Source organism: Netta rufina (genome assembly GCF_964035555.1).
Source record: "Netta rufina genome assembly, chromosome: 2".
Lineage (NCBI taxonomy): Eukaryota > Metazoa > Chordata > Aves > Anseriformes > Anatidae > Netta > Netta rufina.
In genome coordinates, this window is record NC_140124.1 from 54,699,514 (window position 1) to 54,725,479 (window position 25,966).

The window sequence follows — 25,966 nt, forward strand, 5'->3', positions numbered from 1 at the left end:
CTACACAGCAGCAGCAGCAGAACTCACCCTCCTAAGCCTGCTGGAAGGTTAACATTGTGCCAGGTAAGGTGAGTTAGAGGGGAGTAAGGACTCAGATCGAATTTGAAGTAACTACCTCAGCAGGAACCAATGTTTTTCACTGTCACTATTTCTGTTCTAGTAAGAATAACAGCAGCCATGCTAGGCTTTTGCAGTCAGTGATAATGAATTTATTCCCTCCCTCTGAGAAAAAGAGAGTTGACTAGAAGCCTGTTGCAAACCAGAACCTGGTCTCTGCCAACACTGTCTACTTTTTTTTTTTTTTTTTTTTGGTAGATTATTGTATCATCTTCTTACTCACCATACTAAATGAATTGATAATCAATATAAATAACATTTATCACATGGCATTTGGATATTTTTCTTTGCTTCTCCCTAGTCGATATGCAAAGATTTGTACGCATGCAAAATTACTGTGTGTTTGCACTTCTAAATGTATATTCATGTTACAAGACATAAAATTAGATCTACCAGCTTTGCTTTCAGAGCAACATATAATGGTGACTGTCAGTTCCTAGGTGGAAATCATTTCTTGGTTTTGGCCTCTACCCCAGCCAGGCTCTGTCAACTGCATGGGGGAACTACATGTATTATGTTGCTGCACTCCTACAGCACACAAAATAGAAAACAGCAACATATTTGAATGCAGATGAGATCATAATTACCTTTACACAAGAATTTCTTCATTTGAACATAAAAATGGGTATTCTGGATCACACTAAGGGTATATCTCTTTCAGACACTCTATGTGTGGTGGTATATATGAGACTCTTAGAAGGGGAAAAAATGTGAAAACAACCAGCATAGAGCAACTTTTTTTTTTTTTTTTTTTTTTTTTTGTACACCTTCCCAACATTCATTAATCAATGGATTGGAAGTTCCTGAGCAAGGGTGACCACTGATTCTCATGGAGAACAATATGAAGAATTTCATCTTCTGAGAACTTCTTTTTGAATATATTATAATTTTATGATCAATAACTTCCAGAAATAAATTATCATATAAGTTATATGGGTTGCTTCCTTTTGCCTGTCTCAAAACTCATGAGAATCCCCTGGAAAAATCCCAGTTCTTGTAATATGTAGTAAAGTGTAGACAATCATTTCCTGATTACTTTTTCAGTGCTGTTCTGAACCTCTGTCTTCCTTCAGCTGTTTCTTTGCCAAAACCAGAGTCCTAATTTATTTCATTTCCACTATTTCCAATCTTTGTTTGTCCTGACCAGCCTGCTCTGGTTTTGTTTGTTTGTTTGTTTGCTTGTTTTTCCTTTTTCTTTATTATTATTATTATTTTTTCCTTCAGCTAACATATTTGGTTTGAGACAACTGAACAATATGACACAATGTGTTTAAGAAGTAGAGTGTCATAATTTTTTTTGTACCAGAGACCGTGTGGCCAGCAAGACTGACTCAGCTCTCTAGTCAGCACTGGTAAGACCACACTTTGACTAGCGTGTTCAGTTTTGAGCCCCTCACTACAGAAAGGATATTGAGTTACTGGAATGTGTTCTGAGAAGACCAATGAAGCCAGTGAAGGGGCTAGAAAAGAAGACATATGAGGAGCAGCTGAGGGAACTGTTGCTGTTAGTCTGAAGAAAGGGAGGCTGAGGGGGCACCTCATCACTCTCTGTAACAACCTGAAAGGAGGTTGTAGCAAGGAAGGTGTCAGTCTATTTTCTCAAGTGACAAGTGATACGATGCAAGGCAATGGCCTCGAGTTACACCAGGGGAAATTTATATTGGATATCAGGAAGAATTTCTTAATGGAAAGGGTAGTTAGGCATTTGAACAGGCTGCCCAGGAAGGTGGTGCAGTTGCCTGTCCTTGGAGATATTTAAGAGATGTGTGGATGTCGTGCTTAAGCACATGTTCTAGTGGTGGACTTGCAGTGGATGGTTGGACTAAATGATCTGAAGGGACTTTTCCAAATTTAGTGATTCTGTGATCATAAATCTACTGAGTAGGATAATTTTTCTTTATCAATTACTTACCAAATAATTTGGTAATTTAATCGGAAGAAATTTTAGAGTTTATTTGCTATGATTTCAAAATCTCTCTGCAGAGAGGTAGTAACTAATAAATAAATTGTTTCCAATTTAGGCTGCCAGTGCTTTTTCTATGTATTCTATAGAACTTTAATGTTAGTTGCTAAAGTGTAGGTGCATAGCATAAGGCTATGTGTAAAGAGAGTATCTGCTCCTTTAAGGATATCTGGTCAAGGAGATTTTTCAATGAAACAAGGATTAATAAGAAAACATAGAAATGATGGTAAACAAGTCTGGTTGTTCACAGTAATTGATGAGGATACATAAGAATGTGGTGAAGTTCATTCCAGTTTCATTCCAGTTGGGTTATCTGATTGAGGACTTCTAAATTGGGAGACAATGATCAGAGAAGCCTAGTCAGGTGTTCTAACTGATAAGGAAAGAAATGGAATGTGGGGATGTTGATTCAGGCAAGGTTGTCTGAGTGAGGATCCCTGGATCTGGATGATAAGAAGTAAAGAAAGAGAAACCATACGCAAAATTCTGATACACAGACCTAACAAAGCAAAAAATTAGCTGATAACAAGAAACAAAAAATCACAGACACACTAGTTGATAAGCTATCAAGCTTCAGGTGCCACTTCCATGAAGATCAACTCAGGCTTTACTGCTGATAAGATTGCAAACCAGCTGGCAAAAGAAGGGGGGGAGGGGGGGAAGGGGGGGGGGGAAGGGGTGCTGAGAGGAGGCAGATGGCAGTCTCGGGGGTGTAGAAACTGCAGAGCTCTGCAAACCCATGGCAGTTATGCAGAGTGCAGAAGGAACAAGGAGGGGGATAGGTAGAAAGGGGCATAAAAGCAGCAGTTGCTTGTTACACACAGCTGGTCACTATGCTTCTCTGGCTGAGCCCTATGGCTGATCATTGCAGTCTGTCCTATCTTTATATTCTTCTCTTGTTAAAACTTTTCATAACTATCTCTCTGTGTATCCACACTCTCTCTCCCATGTTTCTGTACACTTCAAGGATTGTGCAATCAACTGGTGAGACCTGGGTGTGGATGAGTGAACCTCAATGCCAGTTCCTGGAGTCAGGTTGGGGAACAGACATCCCAGTCTGTGGTGCTTTATAATGGAGTGAGTGTTGTAATACACAATAAATGTTTGTTCATTGTCTTTTGTATTATAAAACAAGGAGTTCCGTTTGAGGAGCAGGAGTTGCAAAAGCTTCCTGCTGAAGTAAGGAGATGTATAATACTTGGCTAGACACTATGAAAATTCTTTTGCTTAATGTAACAATAAAGAGAACCCCCTCCCCTTCTCTCCTTCTGCATCTCAGTTGCCTCTTTTGTTCAAAGACACTGCTGCAAAGTTCATGTAACCATCTCCTGATAAGTTGCTAACCTAGTGTATCAACATCCTGCCTTCCTGTCTCACGCTGGGCCAACATGACCAAATAAAAAAAAAGAAGTTGAACCACAACGCTGAGGAAGACTACAGCCTTCATCTTCACGACCACCAGAGGGACAGAGACGACCCCCTAGCAACAGTGCGCGCAGTCGCAGAATATACCAGGATGTGCTGCGTAATCCCAGAATTACCAAGATATAAAAAGGGACCCTGGCAGGGGTGAGGTGCGCGCCGTTGGCGGAGCTGAGACTCCCCGGCCGCCCAGCGCTGTTTTGCTTGCTGTTGCTTACTCAATAAATTCCTTTCTATTATTAATGCAATTCTCTCTGAAAATTAATTAAGGGGGCAACTTATAACAAGTGTGAGGGGTCTCAGCACCAGTCACTAGTGGACCTTGTGTTTGCAAATGGAATTGGTGCCAGCTACTAAAGTTGAGCCAGGCAGGTAGGCCCACGGAGTGTGGTGCCATCTAGTGGAGAGAGTGAGGGCCCCGGCATCAGTAGTAGGAGACTCCATCTCCTGGGGTCAGGCTGGGAGTGTGTAGGTGGTGCCAGCCTGTGCAAGCTACTGGAGTGAGTGGGGTCCTAGCATCAGCTACTGGAGGGAGTAGGGGCTCTTCTGCCCTACTGATCATAGCCCTGTTTCAGCCACAGGGACAGGAGTGGTGTTTGTTCCCAAACTAGCTACCGGGTGGGGGCTGGTGTGAGTGAGGTGATTGTGGCACTCTGCCCCAGCAGCTGGAGCAGGGCTGTGGGTCACAGGTTGTGTGCCTGGTGCTGGCTGTGTGCTCCAGTTGTATCTTCCCCAGCCTGGTGTATGTGGGCTGTGTGTGTATATTTGGTAGCAAACTTTAAGCTGGAGCAGCTAGCAAGTGGCAGGGGCCTCAAGTCTGGACTGGGATATTGGTTAGGCAGTGGATCTGTGCTGGTACACCCAGGGGGACTAGCAACTGTGGTGTGCATGAAGGCCAAGTGATTGTATGCATTTGCAGCAAACTTCAAACTGCACTCACATCCTGGTAGCAGGCTCGCTACCCTGGACTTTGGGAGAGCAGACTTTGTCCTGCTAAGGAGGCTGGTTGGCGGAGCCCCTTGGGAGAAAGTCCTGGAGGGCAAAGGAATCTAGAAAAGCTGGATACTATTCAATAAATAAATCCTAAAGGAGCAGGCTGTCCCCACATGACAAAAGATGAGCCATTGTGGAAGACCAGCCTGGCTAAACAGAGAGCTGTGGATAGAACTCAGGAAGAAAAAGAGGGTTTATGACTTTTGGAAGAAGGGGTGCGCCACTCAGAAAGACTACAAAGGTGTTATGAGGCTGTGCAGGGACAAAATTAGAAGGGCCAAAGCCCAACTGGATCTCAATCTGGCTATTACTGTCAAAGTTGATAAAAATGTTTTTATAAGTACATAAACAAGAAAAAGAAGACTAAGGAGTATCACCATCCTTTGTGGGAGATCATTGATGTGGGGGGAACATAGTGACAAGAAATGAGGAAAAGGCTGAGGTACTTAATGCCTTCTTTGCCTCAGTCTTTAGCATCAAGACCAGTTGTTCTGCAGCTACTCAGCCCCCTGAGCTGGTAGACATGGATGAGGAGCAGAAAGAAGCCCTTATAATTCATGAAGAAATGGATAGAGACCTGCTACTCCACTTAGATTTACACAAGTCTATGGGACAGATAGGATCTACCTGAGGGCATTGAGGGAGCTAGCAGAAGGGCTTACAAAGCAGCAATCCTGCTGCTGCTTCCCATGCTTGGTTTCACCTGTGACTAAATATTGGCAACATCAGCAAAAATTGATACCCAGCTGTTCACCTCCTTTTAGACTGATCATCCATCACAAGTCCCAGAGATGATTACCCATGTGGGAGTCCACTAGTAACTAATTTCTCTTGTGCAAACTGACTCCAAGTGCTGGTATACCATTTCCTATCCCTCAACCATTGTGTCAGGCCACAGGCAGCATCTTCCCTGCTCCTGGTCATGTGGATCCCAGAACTCAGGGCCAAGGCTGAGAGGATGGAGATGAGGGTGGCCCTGATGATGACCCATGGCTCACTGCTGGGCATCTCTGTGGGGAGGCCACAGCAAGGTCTGCTCTTTTCCCATGGGATCCCATTGAGCTGCAGCTAAGCAACTTGTGGCTATTTCTTGAAATGACAGCTTGCCTTTCCAGAAAGCAAAAGGGTTAGTTGGCCTCCACTGTGGAGAAAAAAAGTGAAATATGTTAGCCTCACAATTACACATTTGGTGGATATACATTGAATAAAAAGCTGTCATCACTCCCCCTTATAATTACATTTTTAGCTGCTCATGTTCAGTACAGTAATGTCAACAGATGGCTTGCTAACTGCACAGCTTGTGCAAGTTGTTGTGTTGGTGGCAATCAGGTCAAAACCTCATCTCTTTCTCTTTGTTTTTGTGAACCTCAATACATGCTAGGTGATTTTAAATGTAATTTGGTTTGTTTATTGGAAACCTACAGAGCTCCAGCAGCCATGCTGGATTTCATCTAGAAAAATGTATGTGCTTCTGCATAGTACAAAGATTTCCCTCATGTCAGCAGTGAAGAAGCAGTAATCAAACACTTCCTGATATTATCCATATTCATGATTCATATTCAGATTCAGATTCATTAACATGTATTTTGTAGCTATATATTGAGCAAGAAAATGCAGAAATTATCTAAAGGCAAGGATGCATAAGGCTGAAGTGGTATTCTTACAGGGGTATTTGAGTCACCACAAACAGTACACATCTTGCTGTGATAGTTACAAACACCAAAAATATCTGAAGGACTAAACACCACCTCACCAACTTTGTTCATACCAGTATTGTAATGTAATTTAAAATATGTACAGCTGAACTAAAATATAATCAGCTGTCCTTTTTTTTTTTTTATTATTATTATTTTCTTCCTAGGCCAGCAAATTCATTCTAGTGTCAGCACACCGTAAAAGTATTCCCAATAATGTTCTCAGAACCTCATCTCTTTCATTACACAAAGTACTACAAATTGCTTTCTTTTTGAGTGGTCAATAGAGATTTGTGGAACTATCGGATCACTGAAGAACATGAAAAAGGGTCGCAGAATAATCGAATTCAGACTGTTGCCCCACTTGACCAGGCCAGAAAATGCAGCACAAAAGAGAAGGTACAGCCTTAAGAGAGGCTCTTTAAATAGAGGGAGTTGTGCTTTGTTGATCTGAGTCTTTGGGCTTGGCAGTGGCTCGTTATTGGTTTGGACATGGCACAACAGTGAAAGTGAGGACTATTAAAATGAATTAATCATGCTAAAATTATCATATCAGTCATACTAGTATTCAACAACCTTTATTCATTTTTACATAGCTTTAACAGTTGATTTTTTCTTCTATCATTCTTCTCCACAGCAACAAAGAAAACAACCATTTTTCTATACCTATGTAGATAATAAATGGTGAGTTTAAAATGCTGGATGTTCTGATATTATGAAGACAGTTTAAAACAGTAAGGACAATGAAGAACTCGAATAAGCTGTCTGTGGGCAGAATTTTGGCACAGTTTTTGATCACTGGAGAAAATCTTGGAAACACGCTTTCCCAGAGGAAAAATTAGATATGTGCCACAATGAAACAGGTATACATCCCTGAATATGACCAGTGATGAAGTTAATAAGATACCTGAAACCTGAATCTCATAGGTTGCAAAGTCAACCAAGATATCAGTGAAACTAATCAATCACAGTTTTTCTCAAACCACCCCCAGACAATTCCCAAGCAGGAGACCTGAATGCATCTAAATCTTCACTGATGGTTTTGTAGACTAGAAAACTCTATGATTCAAAATTATATAGGAAGAGTACCATTAGCCAAGGTTATATTTAGCACAAGAGTAAATATAAAGAAGTTGGCAAGGACTTATTCAACATAAATAGGAGGAAACACGGCTACTGAGGGGACTGTGGCTGTAAACACAGCAGAGACCATAAATTAAATGCTAAATAAAGGAGCTTTGTAAAGAATATCTTCACAACTATAACAGCCCTGACAGAAAGCACTGCAAAGTGGACTTATTTAGAGTTCCTGCTCTGTATGTCCTCTGATAACCTCTCCTCTAGTCTGATAACTTTTTTTTAACTGCTTCATGCAAGAGTGCCTGAGTGTATTTGCTATGTTCAGATGATTAATTTAAGTAAATCAGAGTGTACAGAGTATTGCAGCTAGCTTTCTCAGCCACCTGACCTACTTTAGATTCATCAATTTGTAAAGAAGATGGAACAATAAATATGTGATGAAATGAAGAGGTGTCTAGAGCCAACATCTAATTCACTGGTCATAAGTGAGGTTATAAATGAGTCTCTGCTTCTGTTTTTATCCTAACTTTTTTTTTTTTTTTTTTTTTTTGAGAATTCAGTGTTCTAAAACAGCAGCTTTAATGCCACTGATTGAATATAAAGCTCCACTTTAAATGAACATTCTTGCATCTATTTTGCTGAGGCGATCGGCTCTGGGGCAGACGTGTTCTGCAGCGGAGCAGGGGACCGAGGCGGGCAGGGCTTTTTGTCCGGCATCGAGGCCACTCGGGGGAGCCGCCGGGACCCGGCAGTCCTCGCGAGGGAGGCTGACGAGGCACGGGCGGAGCCAGCAGCGCCCTCTCCCAGGCTGTTTAAAAGTTGCCCCTAGGGAGCGCGAGCAACCAGGAGCGCGGTGACCAGGGCGTGGCGCGTCAAAGGGCGTGGCGCGGCAGTTTGCGAGGCAGTTTGCGCGGGCAGGGCGAGTGGGGGGCCCATCGTGGGCCCATCGTCGCTCTGTTGCAGCTGCCTCTCCCTTCGGTGCTTGTAACCTGCTTGCGTAGAACCTGACCATGGTATCAACCAGGCAGAAAACCGTGGCCTCCGCATCTCGTGCGGCATCTCCAGCCACGGTCACCAGAGTGGCTACTCAGACGGAGGGCTCGGGGAAACACGCAGCCGTCCAGGTCCTGGGCTGCAGAGTGTGCCCCAGCCTTCTGTCGGTCTCTGACAGCAGTGGTGGATATGCCTGTGGGAGGTGTGCCCAGGCTGAAGAACTGCTCAGCTGGGTAGTGGAGCTCCGGGAGGAGGTGAACAGGCTCAGGAGCATCAGGGAATCAGAGATGGAAATTGACTGGTGGAGGTGCACTCTACCCTCTCTGAGGCAGGCTCACGAGCCTGCCACAGCACAGGCGTCTCCTGTTATGCAGAAGACGGAGGTTCCCTCCTCCTGCCAGGCAGCGGGAGGAGACCTAGATCAAGGGGGGGAATGGAGGCAGGTGCCTATTCGGGGTGGTAGGCGAGCCCTCTCTCTGCCCACCTCACCTTCTCATCTACCCTTAAATAATTGATATGAAGGACTAGAACAAGACAATCTGAATGACAAAGTAGATAAAAACCCGTCCCAGTTGGAGGGGGCACCTAAGACATGGCGACCTACATATCGCATTGCCACATCATCCTTCAAAAAAGAAAGAAGGGCTATTGTTATGGGGGGCTCCCTTCTGAAAGGGACAGAGGGACCGATATGCCGACCGGACCCAACCCGCAGAGAAGTCTGTTGCCTCCCTGGGGCTCGGGTGAGAGACTTTGCCAAGAAAGTCAAGCACCTGGTACGGCCCACTGACTACTACCCGCTACTGGTCTTTCAGGCTGGTAGCAATGAAGTAGCAACGAGAAGTCCGAAGGCGATCAAAAGAGACTTTAGGGATTTGGGGCGACTAATTAGAGGATCAGGGGCACAGGTTGTGTTTGCCTCTGTCCTTCCGATAGGGGGGATCGAAGCTGAAAGGCGTGCTGTTCACATAAACTCGTAGCTTCGAGACTGGTGTGACCAGCAGAACTTTGGGTTCTTTGATCACGGGAAGGTCTATGCTACACGGGGCCTGATGGCACCGGATGGGATGTGCCTCTCTCGGAGAGGGGTAAGGATCTTTGGTCAGGAGTTGGCAGGGCTGATAGATAGGGCTTTAAACTAGAGTCGAAGGGGGAAGGGGCTAAAACCAGGCATGCCGGTGAAGACCTAAGGGATGGTACACTAGAATCAGAGGGCTGTGTGCCAGTGAGGTCCTTCGGTCAGATCCACAAGGTGCTGAGTGTAAGGAGACGCACCTGAAGTGCTTCTACACGAACGCACGCAGTATGAGGAATAAAATGGATGAGCTAGAAGTCCTGGCCCAGTCCCGCAACTACGACATCATCGGCATAAGTGAAACCTGGTGGGATGAGTCCTGTGACTGGGGTGTTGCGATAGATGGTTACAGGCTCTTCAGGAGGGACAGGCAGAGTAGGCGAGGTGGCGGGGTGGCGATGTATGTGAAGCAGGGGCTGGACTGTGTGGAACTTCAGGTCGGCAATGGCAAAGTTGAGAGCCTCTGGGTAAGGATCAAGGGACGAACGAATAAAGGGGATGTCGTTGTGGGAGTCTATTACAGACCGCCTGGCCAGGACAATAGCGCCGATAAATTATTCTTTACAGAACTAAGAGAGGCCTCGAGATTAACTCCCCTTGTCCTTATGGGGGACTTCAACTTGCCAGACGTTAACTGGGAGTGCCACACGGCTGACACGAGCAGGTCCAGGAGGTTCATGAAGCACCTAGATGATAACTTCTTGGTGCAGGTGCTAACGGAGCCAACTAGGAAAGGTGCCCTCCTAGACCTGTTGCTAGAAAACAGAGAGGGTCTGGTGGGAGATGTGGTGATGGGTGGCCACCTTGGTCATAGCGACCATGAAGTGGTTGAGTTCAAAATTTACGGTGACAGAAGGGAAAGTGCCACCAAAACCTCATCCCTAGATATGGGGAAAGCGGACTTCAGGCTGCTCAGGGAACTAGTCAGCAAGGTCCCCTGGGAAACTGCTCTTGAAGGCCTTGATGTCCACCAGTGCTTGTCATTCTTTAAGCGATGCCTCCTAGAAGCACAAGATCAGGCAATTCCTAAATATCGCAAGTCAGGCAGGCGGGGCAGGAGGCCGGCGTGGCTGACCAGGAACATTCTAATGGAGATTAGGCGGAAACAGAGAGTGTTTTGCTACTGGAAGGAGGGCCAGGTGTCATGGAAAGAATACAGGGATGCTGTTCGTGTTTGTAGGGAGAAAATTCGTGTGGCCAAAGCACACCTAGAGTTGAAGCTGGCTGTGTCTGTGAGAGAAAATAAAAAGGTTTTTTTTAGATATGTGAATGGAAAAAGGAGAACTAAAGAATACATAGGGCCGCTCCTTGATAGGGAAGGTCTCCTCACAGACAATGACATAGGCATAGCAGAGACGCTTAATGCCTTCTTTGCCTCTGTCTTCAATGCCAATGATGGGCTTCGGGACCCAGGGTGCCCTGAGCTGGAGGACCGGGACGGTGGGGATGACAAACTCCCAACCGACCCTGAACGTGTGCGGGATTTGCTACTCCACCTGGATCCCTACAAGTCCATGGGTCCGGATGGGATTCATCCCCGGGTGCTGAAAGAGCTGGCAGATGTCATCACGGAACCTCTCTCAATTATTTTTCAACGATCCTGGGAATTTGGAGAGGTCCCGGTAGACTGGAAGCTGGCAAATGTTGTGCCGATTTTCAAGAAGGGTCAGAAAGAAGACCCTAGCAATTACAGGCCTGTCAGTCTCACGTCAGTGCCTGGTAAAATCATGGAGAAGATGGTTCTCGAACTTATTGAGGCGCACCTGGGGGACAAAGCAGTCATTGGTCCCAGCCAGCATGGGTTTGCGAAGGGTAGGTCCTGCCTAACTAACCTGATTTCCTTTTATGATAAGATCACCCGTATGGTGGACCAAGGGAAACCAGCTGATGTGATTTTCTTGGACTTCAGCAAGGCTTTTGACACGGTTTCCCATAGGATCCTACTGGACAAAATGTCCACCATATAGCTAAATAAAAACATCATACGATGGGTGAGCAATTGGCTAATGGGCAGGCCTCAAAGGGTTATGGTAAATGGGGCTGCGTCAGGCTGGCGGGCGGTCACCGGTGGGGTCCCTCAAGGCTCCATTTTAGGGCCGGTACTTTTCAATATTTTTATAAACGATCTGGATGTAGGAATAGAAGGTATTTTGAGCAAGTTTGCTGATGACACCAAACTTGGAGGAGTTGTGGACTCGAATGAGGGCGGAAAGGCCTTGCAGAGGGATCTGGATAGGTTGGAGAGCTGGGCGATCACCAACCGCATGAAGTTCAATAAGAGCAAGTGCCGGGTCCTGCACGTGGGACGGGGAAACCCTGGCTGCACGTACAGACTGGGCGATGAGACACTGGAGAGCAGCCTAGAAGAGAGGGATCTGGGGGTCGTGGTAGACAGCAAGTTGAATATGAGCCAGCAGTGTGCCCTGGCAGCCAGGAGGGCCAATCGTGTCCTGGGGTGCATCAAGCACGGCATCGCTAGTAGGTCAAGGGAGGTGATTGTCCCGCTCTACTCTGTGCTGGTGCGGCCTCACCTCGAGTACTGTGTGCAGTTCTGGGCACCACAGTATAAAAAGGACATGAAACTGTTGCAGAGTGTCCAGAGGAGGGCTACGAAGATGGTGAAAGGCCTGGGGGGGAAGACGTACGAGGAACGGCTGAGGTCACTGGGCCTGTTCAGCCTGGAGAAGAGGAGGCTGAGGGGAGACCTCATCACAGTCTACAACTTCCTCGTAAGGGGGTGTCGAGAGGCAGGAGACCTTTTCTCCATTAACACCAGTGACAGGACCCGCGGGAACGGGGTTAAGCTGAGGCAGGGGAAATTTAGGCTTGACATCAGGAGGGGGTTCTTCACAGAGAGGGTGGTTGCACACTGGAACAGGCTCCCCAGGGAAGTGGTCACTGCACCGAGCCTGTCTGAATTTAAGAAGAGATTGGACTGTGCACTTAGTCACATGGTCTGAACTTTTGGGTAGTCCTGTGCGATGTCAAGAGTTGGACTTGATGATCCTTAAGGGTCCCTTCCAACTGAGGATATTCTATGATTCTATGATTCTATGATCTATGCTTAGTCCATTCCCATTCAGTATCTTACCTAATGACCAAGGAGACTGCTAAGTGAAAGTCTTAAGACACCAGAGGAGTATGTTTGTTCCTTGGTACTCCTCTCCTCTCAATCTGACAAAAAGTACCACAGCACATAAAAGATCCTCTGATGCATAGTATTGCATGAAGGAAGAGGAAACACTGCATTAAGGGAGTCCTGTACAATAGATGGATCTGGCTCACTTTTTTTGAATTTTCTGGCTTATTAGATAAACAGAGGTCTTAGAAAACTCTTATTATCTCAAAGTGCAGATAAAGGTTATTTCTGAATTTAAACAGTCCATACACATTTTGTCTTGGTATAATAAAGATAGCTACCAGGAAGTCAATATATAATGGTTTCTTTGCCTCCCCCAAGGAAGATTGTTCTGTATAGCTGGTTATCCATCTGCAAAATTAGTCATACAATATGAGACACATGATTAACATTTTAGGAAGAACAATGGGTTTAAGACTCAAAACAGATTTTTTCTATGAGGAATACACTCACTGCAGAATCAAAAAGACCAGGAGTAACTGGTATGGCAAAGGAAATGATATGATTGAAACATTATGATGTGTGATTTCGTTACACTCAAAATCTAAAATCTTTCCATGTGCAAAAAAATAAACATTTCATATTTAAGGAGAATAATTTATTGTTAGTGTAATTGAAATCTTATCAGTCTAATAAAAGTTTTTATTATTGTTGTTGTTGTTATTATTATTATTATTATTGCAGGTCTAGCTACTATTAGAGAAAATGAATACAAAAGATAACAAACAATACAGCTGTTACACAAAAAGTCTCAATAATAATCAACTTTTTATACACACACTTCCCAGTATTTTCCCTTTTATTTAGTGTCACTTAAATCTGCCATCTGAACATAACAGAACCCATCCTTCCCTGCCTCCTGCACAAGAGCATAAGTCTTTGGAGAATAGCTTCTAAGCAGGTGGAGAGCATGACAAGTTGACAGCATGTCAACTGCTTTGCTGAGGATGCTGATGGTTGGATTGTGATGGCTTTTTCTTCCTCACTGTGGAGTCTGCTTAGAGTTGCTTTAAAATGTTTGGTAACACAATACTGTTCCTTTCTCTTACTCTATTGGTCCACAAGTTCACATCACATAGGAATTTACTATTTATTATGCATTTTATATATGTTAGATGCTTGCACTTTATTTCTTTGGTACCCCTGAAACTGTTTTTGTCCAGCTTCAGGCCTGCATTTCCTCCATTGACTACTGGTGAGTTGATTATACCCACAGGGTTCTCAGTGCCCGCCTGTGTCTCATTTCTTTCCATGCCACATCTGTACTCCTCCTTATCTTATGTCATCATATTTCAAGGCATCAGCTATCATACCTGTATTTCTCTACACTGCATTGTTACATTAGTCATCAATATCTGTGGAGCTGTACAGCTTTGGATCTATATTCATGTTCTTATGGGATGAGAAATCAGAGCATTTTACCATTTCAGTGATTGAGGGTAAAGAGAGTTGAGCAATTATTTTAAACAAAAGTAACAATTGCTGCTCATACCTACCTCAGCTGCAAGAAAATTTCTATAGTTTCAGAAAAAAATTAAATTAAATCCTTAGATAATTATAATATATTCCCATGAATGTTCTAGGTCAGAGCATTTCTTGATCTTTTGCATGCCTTGCAGAAGTTACCAGAGGATAAAATAGCTTATTCTAATTCTCTTGCACCAGTCTATAAACACTAATGCCACAATTAAAAGAAATAATTGTCATGCCTAGATTTACAAGCCCATTATCCAGCTTTTGTGAAGAACTCATCATGAACTATAATTAAAAAACAAACAAAAAAAAAACAAAACCAAAAAACTTTACGTGTTCTGTTACTGAAAATAACCTCCCTAGAGCATATGCTTAATATTGTCAAGAATTTGTATTATGTCATCCTTGATGCCACAGAGGAAAAAGTTTCCAAGTTTGTTTGTTTGTTTGTTTTTAATCCCACCTCTATCAATAAAGAAACCAATTAGACAGACATTTCTGTATCAGAACTAAAGAAATATTTGGTAAAGTGTTATCATCCTCTACACATTTGTACTACTACAATAACTAGTAACATATTTTCTGTACATTCACTGAATATCATTTCTATCAACTAGAATAGTGGCTTTTGCAGTGCATATATTTTCTACCTTAAAAAAAAAATCTTATTAAAAATGTTATTTTTAAAAATACCTTTACAAATTTTTAAGCATACAATCTACACAATGTTATAGAAAATCAGACAGCCATAGCACTTCTTCCAATCAAGTGCTGATCTTGATCTCATTTTGCACGTAAAGCTGAGGAAACATAATAAGTTACCTTACAGGATATATAAACCCATTGCATAACAAATGCTAGTATATGTGAACCTCCCAAGACACAAACTAATTCTTTCTTGCAATTCAAATAACATATCTTTTTAATTTTTATTAGATTAATTTTGCATAACTACCCACAGCCTGAGACAGAAATGGTAAAAACAGATGCTGTTAATTGTCCATCAAATCAATCACTTAACACAGACAGGTAGAGAATCTAGTAAGAAAGTGTGTCCTAACAGATTTGCAATACAATTTCTGTTCTGCAGTCATTATTCAGTTTGGGAATATTAATCACAGTCAAGCAACATTGTATTAAGAAACCCCAGGTCACACTTTGATGGAAACTTCTGATGGGCCATAAATCATGCCTGGATTGGGAAGGATTCAATCTTAGGTCCCCAAAGGTTATTCTTTTAAGGATTTCTTACTTCAGCAACATATCTATATGCTTTCACAGCTATCTTCTCACTTCTTCATTCAGATACACACACTGCAATGAATATGATGAATATCTATAAACACTTCAACTGATGTGAGAAGACAAAATGGTGACAAGTCTACAAATAGGGGAAGGCTATAGAGATGGTGATGTTCTTGAGAGTTGGAGGAGGTAAACAGAAAATAAACAAGCAGGTAAGAAACTCTTGTGTAAAGCCAGTGAAATGATTCATTTGTATATGATGGAAGAGAGAAGGAAAAACTCACCTTCTCACCTTATGACAGTCAGCAGAGAAGCAAAAAGAACAAACATCTTTCAAAGCCTTGCTTGTAAACAATAAAGCTTTTTTTTTTGTTTTGTTTTGTTTTGTTTGTTTGTTTTGTTTGTTTGTTTTGCCTTGTTATTTGTCTAGGGACACTGACATAAAAGTTAAGTGTATGTATGTTTGGCTGTGGTAATTCTGGATTGATTATTCAGACAGCTTTCTCAGTAACTCTTGATGAAAACACATATCCTAGAGGCAAATTCATCACTAATATCCATTTTAGCTTGGAAAAGTAATTTTATGGCATACTGTGTTACATGCCTGACTAATCCCAGGATCTGAATAATTCATGGCCATTATGAGACGGACCCTTTTAAACTCCTGGAGTTCTACATTGACATCAAGCATCACAACAGCTTCACAGATTATTTTGTTCAACCAGAAATAATCCGGTGCTCTGTTTTCAATGTAAGGTGTTTTCATTTGTATCACAGTGGTCAAGATTCCATCTAGTGAAACCTAGCATTATAGCTCAGCCAGAGACTTTCAGTTCACCGAGGAGATACTGGAAATAACAAAGCTTAACTGGACAAGAGTTCTGCCACCTCACCTTCTCTGAGACCCTAAAAATCTCTGTTCTTGTGTGCTATGGCCATAAATTGTAAAATGCTGTGGTGGTTTTACACAGCTGAGTAGCTAAGCTCTGCCACAACTGCTCTGTCACTTCCTGAAGGGAAAGGGGGAGAAAATACAATACAAAGGGCTCAAGAGTTGAGATAAGGCCAGGGAGATCACTCAACAATTATTGTCATGGCAAAACAGACTCAGCACATGGAGATTAGAGAAACTGATTACCTGTTACTAACAAGCTAGAGCAGTGAGAAACTAAACCAAAAAAGCAAACTAAAAAACACCTTTCTTCCATATCCTCCCTCTTTTACCTCCTCCCCCCAAGCAGCACAGGGGAATGGGGAATAGGAACTATGGTCAGTCCCTAATGCTTTGTCTCTGCAGCTCCTTCATAGTCACTAGGCCCCTGCTCCACATTGGGTCCCTCTCACAGGATGCTGTCCTTCCCAAAATGATCCTGCACAGGCTTCCCACAGGCAGCAGCTCTTCAAGAACTGCTCCAATATGGCTCGATACCATGGGGCCCATCCGTCAGGAGCAAACTGCTCCAGCATGAGTCTCCCACGGGTGGGCAGCAGCTCCCCCCAGACCCCCTGCTCCTACGTGGGCTCCTCTCCATGGGCTGCAGCTCCAGCCTGGGGCTGCTCCTGTGGGGGCTCTCCATGGGCCACAGCCTCCTCCAGGCCGCATCCACCTGCTCCACCGGGGGCTCCTCCATGGGCTGTAGCGTGGAGATCTGCTCCATGTGGGACCCATGGGCTACAGGGGAACAGCCTGCTCCACCAGGGGCCTCTCCACAGACCGCAGTGGAACTGCTGCTGCATGCCTGGAGCACCTCCTGTCCTCCTGCTGCACTTATCTTGGGGTCTGCAAGGCTGTTTCTCACTCCTCACTCTTCCAGCTGCTGTTGTGCAGCAGTTTTTTGTTGTTGTTGTTGTTGTTTGTTTGTTTGTTTGTTTTTCCTTTCTTAAATCTGCTCACACAGAGGCACAAACAACATCATTCACTGGCTTGGCTGTAGCCAGTGGTGGGTCCCTTTGGACCCAGCTGAAACCAGCTCCTATCTAACATGGGGCAGCTTCTGGATTCTTCACACAGAAGCCAGCCCTGCAGCCCCCCGCTACCAAAACCTTGCCACATAAACCCAATACACATGTTAACTTAAATGTTACTAACAGTGTCACCTATAGAGTTTGTAGCCATCCATCAGAAATACTTTTCCCCACTAAGATCCTGTAATAGATGAAGACACATTAGCATAAGAAATATGAAAGGAAAAAAAAAAAAAGGGTAATTGGAAGGCAAAAAGAGATTAATTTAAAATTCCTTAACATAGCATGAAGGACTGTCGTGGTTCAGCTCGAGTGGGCCGTCGAGCTCCACCACAGCCGCTCTCTCACTGCCCCTCCTCAAAGAGGAATGGGGAGAACATATGTGAAAAGGGGCTCAAGGGTTGAGATAAGGACAAAAAAATCACGCAATAATTATTGTAACGGGCAAAACAGACTCGGCATAAAGAGATAGTAAGATTTATTGCCTATTACTAACAAGCGAGAGAAGTGAGAAAACAAAGGAAAAAGCAAACCAAAAGCACCTTCCCCCCATCCACCCTCTTCCACCTCCTCCCCCCGAACGGCGCAGGGGAACGGGGGAATGGGGGTTATGGTCAGTCTACAGCACTTCTCTGCCGCTCCTTCTCGGTCACTCTCATCCCCTGTGCTGTGGGGTCCCACCCACGGGATGCAGTCCTTGATGAACTGATCCGGCGTGGGCTTCCCACAGGCAGCAGCTCTTCCAGAACTGCTCCAGATATGGGTCCGTACCACGGGGTCCATCCCTCAGGAGAAAACTGCTCCAACCTGGCTCCCCTACGGGCAGCAGCTCCTGCCAGATCACCTGCTCCTGCGTGGGCTCCTCTCCACGGGCTACAGGTCCGGCCCAGAATCTGCTCCGGCAGGGGTCTTCCACAGGCGGCAGCCTCCGTCGGTGCAGGGCCACCTGCTCCACTGGGGTCTCCTCCACAGGCTGCAGCGTGGAACCCTGCTCCACCGTGGTACTCCATGGGCTGCAGGGGGACATCCTGCTTCACCATGGTCCTCACCACAGGCCACAGGGGACTTCTGCTCCGGCGCCTGGAGCACCTCTCCCCCTCCCTCTACACTGACCTTGGTGCAAGGCTGTTCTCTCACTCCCTTGACTCTCCCGGCTGCTGTGTGGCGCAGCGTTTTTTCCCTGTCTTAAATATGCTCTCACAGAGGCGCAAAACAACATCGCTTATTGGCTCAGTTCTGGAAAACAATGGGGCCCTTCCCAAACATGGGACAGCTTCTAGATCTTTCTCACAGAAACCACCCCTATGGCTCCCTGCTACCAAAACCTTGCCACATAAACCCACTACAAGGACTTAGAGAAGTTGAAGGTAGAAATAGATTGTTACATTGTGCACTCATTTCCCTCCTACACGACATTCTCTAATGAATTGTCCAGCTAAATGTTTAATGAATATCCATAAATTTTCTACATTATCATAGTGGGAAAAAGGTAGAAATTTGCTGCATATTCAAGATATTGTATCTTCTTAATTGTAACTCCTTATTCCTTCTAATGTAGGAAGCTGTGGTGAGCTGGGGTTTGGCTTCTTCTCACAGATAACTAGCAATAGGACAAGAAGGAATGGCCTCAAGTTGTGTCAGTGGAGATTCAAGTTGGAAATTAGGAAAAAATTATTCTTGGAAAGAGTGGTTAGGCATTGGAATGGGTTGCCCAGGCAGGTAGTGGAGTCCCCATTGCAGGGGGTGTTTAAGGAAAGGTTGGACGTGGTACTTAGGGACAAGGATTAGTGGGTGATATTGGTGGTAGGGGGACAGTTGGACTAGATGATCTTGGAAGTCTTTTCCAACCTTAATGCCTATATGATTTTAATCTATAATTCTTCCACTGCGGTAAAGTAGCATACAGTGTTCTCCATTCCTGTGATGAGTTTATGAAATATTTATTTATAGGAAATAGCCCCTTATCTTATATAGAGTTCTACCAAATAAATAAATAAAATTGGAACTAATTATGAAATGAGACAACTCCATAATTAGATGTTTATTGAATACTTCAAATTTTACCTTTAATACTAAGAAAGAACACAAGCCTGGATTAAAGGGACAGAAGCATGTCTACCACACAAATAATAACGTTTTGTCCCTCTTTTCCCTCACTGCTCATCATGCAGTTTCTTCTGTTTCTTTACAGTGAACATGCTAGCAAACTAGTTATCAGTAATGCTCACTGCATTTGTAAACTTTCCAGATTAAATCTTCCTAAGGTAGATTGTTCCCTAATAGGCAAATTCAGGCTCCAAAAGAGTTAAAATTAGTTTTATAATGTTTAGTAATCAGAACAGGAAATGTCAGACAACTTTAATAACAAGAGGTCCCAAAAGTTCCATTTGCTGTATTATTGCCTGATGACATCGTAACAATATGCTGGTATAACATCATGAAGCAGCAGGAAAAAAAATAGAATCAAGGGCCTACCAGGAGGTCTTGCTTAACACTGGCTTCACTTATCGTAGCTGTCTTAATTGATAAATCTTGCAGCTGTTGATAAGAAAGTCACACATTAAGTGAAAAAGTCTACTGCTTTGTTCATGGCTTGAAGTAAATTCTACCTATTTGCCCTTGCTGCATGGATTTCACTGTCCACCTTCCTGAGGAAAAAAAATAGCGAGACTGAATGTATTCCATCAAGGTACCAATTGAACTGCTGAGTGGGAACAGTCACAGTATATGAAGGCCTATAATTAGAGATAGACAGGCTGGTCTGTATTATTAGAGTCTTTGGAAAATTCATTAGAATAATATGAAATTTTTGCTTGAATTCTGCCTCCCTCCATGAGATTAAACATTTTGTGGCATCTTTATAAAAGTGGTTACCCATTCAAAATGAATCTAATTGAATCTTATTACATTTTAAAACAATCTTATTGTGAATACCAGATGACAATTTCCTTTTTTAAAAGTTTACAATCAAAATTAAAACAAAAAAAAAAAAGACTTTTTTACATTGCAAAACTAAACCTTCAGTTCTTTCCAAGATCTTTGTTCTGCCAATTCTTTAGTCAGATACATTTTGGAAAATTCTGCATTTGAGAATAGTTTCAATGGTATAAATCTGATCTTCAGTTTGACATTTTCCCATTTTTCCTTCCTTCCTTTCTCTGCTCAGCACCTACTCTGGCATTTGCAAGTCACCAAAATGCCACCATGATGTTCTCTTCATCTTTGTGGTTTTATTGGTATCCTGAAAGATATATCCTCCCTATTAATCTTTCAAATATCAGTGATAATTGCAAGATTTACATTAATTGTCCTTTTGGTAGGTGACATCAAACTGCAAGACAAGGTATTTCCATTAAGAAATGATGCTTTATATTTAGCATGAATCCTTTGATTCTCTGAAGAAACTTTCCTGTTTTCTACTACATTTATTTACATACATAGCTAAGAGGGCTGGTAACAACCTGGGTAAAGACATCTTGTTTAAGCTCTGACTAACCAGCCAATGCATGAAACTAGCAGAAGAGATGCTTTTGAATGGAAGCAGACAATAAAGAAGAGTCAGAGTATTTAAGCACATATAAAAGGGAATACCTTGTCTTCTTGACAACGAAGTTACATACGAAGTTACATACGAAGTTACAACCAATCATTAGCCTTTTGAATACAGACAGTCTTCATTATCCAGCCAAATCTATCAGTTCTGGTTCAGCTATGTAACTGCACTTTTTAAATTATTAATTATTATTTTTATAGCTCTATCACGCAATACTTAAGCTGTAATTATATTGTTTTCAGAAAATGCAAATGCCCCTTAGGTGTAATAAAAACACTGTGTTTGGTACAGAGGAAAGAATTAGTTTTATTCAACACTTCAGAGAAAGGGGAAATTAGATGATTTTCTCTCATACATTAATTTTTTGGAAATTGATTTTCATAAAGACAGAAATTCATTTCCTGTTTTCTAGCTGAGTGGTTTATTCACCACAAATATATATTACATATTCCTTCTTCAAATCTTACTCTTCCATCTCAAGGGAGATGCTAAGCTAAGAGATAAGACGAAACTATTTTTTAAAATAACAGCTATAAGAACTTATTATATTAACTTGAAAATTGTACACTTGAGAAACAGCCCAGTTATATATGTGATGTATAAAGTACAATTACTTTGATCAAGAAATCCACAACAAAAAATTATCAACATCTTGCATATGCTGAAAATTTACATCTCCCATTTAAGTCTTTTGATCTCTTTATTCAAATAATTTTCAAAAATATATTGCAATTCTTGGTGGCATTCAAGAAGTTTACAACCTACTATTACCTATCCTCTGAATAATAGCTAATGAGCTGTGACTGGACCAGCAAGTGCTGAAGAACATCAAGCATCAGACTGGGAAAATGAAGGTAGTAAATAATAACGAAATGAACACATACATCTTTGGCGCTGTGTGGAACTAGTTTTTTACCTGGTGTGCTTCCATTGGCTTCCACTGGAGATAATGAGGTAAAATAAGCTCTCTGGTAATAAAAAATATGTAATGTGTACAGTGGCTACTGGATCCTGCTCCATGACTGAGACTCCAAAGCCCAATTTCAATGCAGACAACAGTCACACCAATCATAGAGTAGCAATATTATTGCTACTCTATGAAAAGAGAGGTAAAATAAAAATCCATGTGTGCTATTGAGTAATAGAATGAAGTATGTGAAGTTGGACCATACATGAAATACGTAATGAGGGACAGGAGAGAGACTGAGAGTGAAATAAAGGGACAGCAGTGACATAGTGAAAGAAAAAGAGGGAACTGCATCTGTGAGTATAAATAATTGGGAAAAAGGGAAGTTCAAGAGATCAGTAGAAAGCAGGGAGAGAATGAGAAAATAAAAGAAACGTTGGTCAACCTTTTCCATAGGCATTGCAACAGGCTCTCCAGGGAACTAGTGGAGTTGCAATCCTTGGAGCAAGGTGTGGTTGTAGTGCTTATGGACTTGGTAGAGTTAGGTGACGGGGGGAGTTGCTGATCATATGATCTTAAGTACCTTTTCCAACCTGAATTATTCTATGAAAACAAACAAACAACAACAACAACAACAAAACCCTCCCTTTTCACGACTTCTGCATCACTTCAGCTCATTCATTTATTATTTTTTTCAAAAATAATCTAGATAGATAGAAAACTAGGGGAATGTTAATTCTCTGGAGTAAAGAGTACTTTAAACACTTTTAAAATTGATGTTATGCATGCTTACATATCTTACATCTCCAATACAGTATACCTATGTATATATGCAAGTATACTCTCAATTTCTTTAGATTTCATTTTCAGTCAAATTTTTTCTCGACTCAAAAGCATATAAACCTTTATCATGTTATCATCTTTGGGTATGTCAATAAAGATTAAAAGCTGACTGGAAAAAAACTAAAAGATATTGGTGATTCCTTTTCACTCTTATTTATTTATTTATTTATTTATTTATTTATTTATTTCCAAAATAGAATTGAAGTTTAAACCACAACACAAAGAAAAGCTTTTGAAAACATGTCAGAGCTTTTCTGATTTTGTTTTAATTTCAAAATAGGATTATGTTTTTAAATAAGATTTAGTATAAATCAACTATAAGGAAATCGAAATCACTAGCCCACATTAAGTAGAGGCTAGTAGATTCTTGATCAGTTAAAAGTTTAATGATCTGAATGGAATAAATTAAAATAAGTGCTATCCAAGTGTAGAGAAATATTATTTAAATCACAGTTATTAACTTCAGCATCCTCCTGTGTTGTTTTTTTTTTTGTTTGTACGCTTGTTTGTTTGTTTTCCCAATATTTGAAACTGGTGACTGTGCTGCTAATTTCCAGATATAAATAAATAATAATATTGTAATGTAATTGTATTGTAAATGTAATAAATACATTTATAGCCAGGGGTATGCCAGGTAGCCTACCCAACTGAGTAAGAAAAGGTTACTTTATTACCCTCAACATTTTTTTTTCCTCTGGAGAAAGCTTAAAAAATGCCTTGACTGAGATCACACTGCAATACTTTTTTTGTTAACACCATTTGTCACTGTAACTGCCAATTTATTACAGTGAGTTTGCAGATTACCTAGAAATTGCTCCCTTTCTCTGTCCCCCACCCCTGCTGCCAATTTAAAGTTGGATTTAAAGTTGGTCACGTCACTCAAGCTTATTTTTATTGGTTGGAATTAAAGCAGAAGCAGGTTAAAGAGCTTAAAAGGGACAAAAATAGAAAAGATGTCGGTGGTCGAAAAATGCTCCTCTCAGTTTACTCTTTAGATGGTTTTAATATGAGAGAACCCTCAGACTGAGTAGTTGGACAGCTTAACAGCTGGCTCAGAGCACTGTTATTGTGCTCTTTGGAGCACACTAGTATCTACTAATAACTGTTATATGAACAACGTGGGATAATATGATTTTGATCTTTACATCCCCAAACATGAAAATAATTCGATCTCCTAGCATGAATTACTACCATTAAAATCCATATGATCTCCTAGCATGAATTACTGCCATTAAAATCCATACATCTGCCTAGTTCTGTAATAGTTATTTTTCAGAACAGAACAGAAACTTCACAGTTTGGACTTCATGTTAAGCTTTTAAAAATCTCTCTTTCTACATATAGAAAAAAAGTTGCTGATATTCGTATTTATATGGCATAGTCCTTCAAGACATGGATGCTTTATATTCACTATTCTTGCTGCAAGCTTGCCAACATCTGAGAGAAATTTTATTGCATTAGTTTATCACTTCTCTATCTGATCTTTTCTAGCAGTTGCCGAAAAAAAACTTCAGAAAGCTGCTATGAGATTAAGTAAGTTGACTGAAGTGCCACCCAGAAGTGACAGAAAAATGGCTTATGCTCTAGCAATAATGATAAAAGATTATATTGAACTACTATCCATATTTTTAGCTCAGATTGCTAGAATGTATAGAGCAGGAATAAATCTCTCAAAGAATACACCTGAACATCAAATGCCACAGCAAGGTATCTTTTTTTTTTTTTTTTTTGTGTGTGTGTGTGTGTGTGTCATTTTTAAGATTAGATCTGTACTATCTGCAATAAAATTATATAATGAAACTAAATAGAACTAAAGGAACCAGATGAACAGGGTAACCTAGTAGAACTAAATACACAGACATACATTTTGGACCCAGTTCCCAATTTAAGTACGGTGGAAATCACATATTTTCTAGTAAATGAGGCATTACCACAAAAGCATTAGAAATCCTTTAATACATTTTTCCTTCATCACAAAACTTACTTGATTTCTTAATCAGTTGATTGGTATACAACAATATTTTTATAAAAGCATGAAAGATTAAGTGAGAGATAATAACATTGCAATTTACATCAACATTGAGCATATTTATCATAATCCAGTATTTTCAAATAAAGAACAGGATAAAATGTAACAGTGTGCACAGTTCTGTAGTCCCACTTCATATCTCTCAATAGCAGCTGCTCTTGATTTTGAGGAATACAGTAGCTATTTTTTGAACTCTTAGAAGACACTACTCTCATGCTAGTGTATAGAAGAAATGAGGTATTGGCTTCAGATTGGCTTCTTTCTTCTAGATTAGTATCTTAGTTACAAGACAAAACTGCATGGAAATGGCATGATATTGCTGTCTTTAGTCTCTAATTCAAATGTAGTTACACCATTCACTTACATCTGATCAGTCACCCCCAGGACAAAGGAGCATGGAGGTCAAGGCTCGGTGAACTACACATGTGAACTCAACCTCTTCAAGAGTTTTATAAAGAACTGAAAAGAGTAAAACACTGCAGAAGCACAGAAATGCTTCACCAGAAATGCTCTTACCTTCTCCTTTCCATCTCAAGAGCTTTTCCAGACATCAATAACACTTACATTCTCCTTTCCAGCTCAAGAGCACCAGCATAACACAAAATTAACCTTAATTTTTCAAGTGTTTCCAAACCAGTCAATACAAGAAACCAAAGTCACTTCAGAAAGCCAATACAAACCTCATAGTTTTGTTGTTGTTGTTGTTTTCCCCTATAAAAATTATCATACTGTAATACAAAATGTCTGAAGTCTATGTAGAAGATCTTATGGGCTATTACAGGTTTTGAAATAATGGTTTTAATAGCATTAGTTAAAGATTACTGAAATATTCATATTAACTACCCTAAAATATATTTCCTTTTCTTTTTTTCTCCTCACAGTCTTAAGGCAGGAATATACTTTGCATAGTATTTATATACTCACACATACAAACAAACTCCTGTTCTTCCTGTCTCAGTTTCATAATTTCCTTGTCTTGACATAATTCTCTTTAACATGAACATAAGGACAAACTAGAGGTTCAATAACAGATCCAGCAAAGTGTAAGCAAGCCAGCTTCCACTGCAAATATTTTAACTGATCTTGTGTTTTCAGTAACATGATAAATATACCTTTTTATTTATTTATTTATTTTCGCAAGCCAAATCCAATCTCTTGCTTATTTTTCAAATCTGATCATGAATTTTGAAGTAGGATCCACTCATTTCCACATCATATAATTGTGAAAACATTGCATTGCATCAAAGTTTTCATCAAGTTAATTATTTGCAGTTGTGTTGAATGGAAGTTTTATCTTAAAGCTATACTCATGCATGCTTTCTGAAAAGCGCTGTACATTTCTGTTTCTCCTTTCCCATGCTTACAGTGGAAGACCACACATACTGAGTTCAGCAGCAGGGATGTTCCTCCACTTTCTCTGCCCTTCCTTAAAGAGTGAAGAAGGAACGACTGCACCCAGCTCTAAAATTCCCATT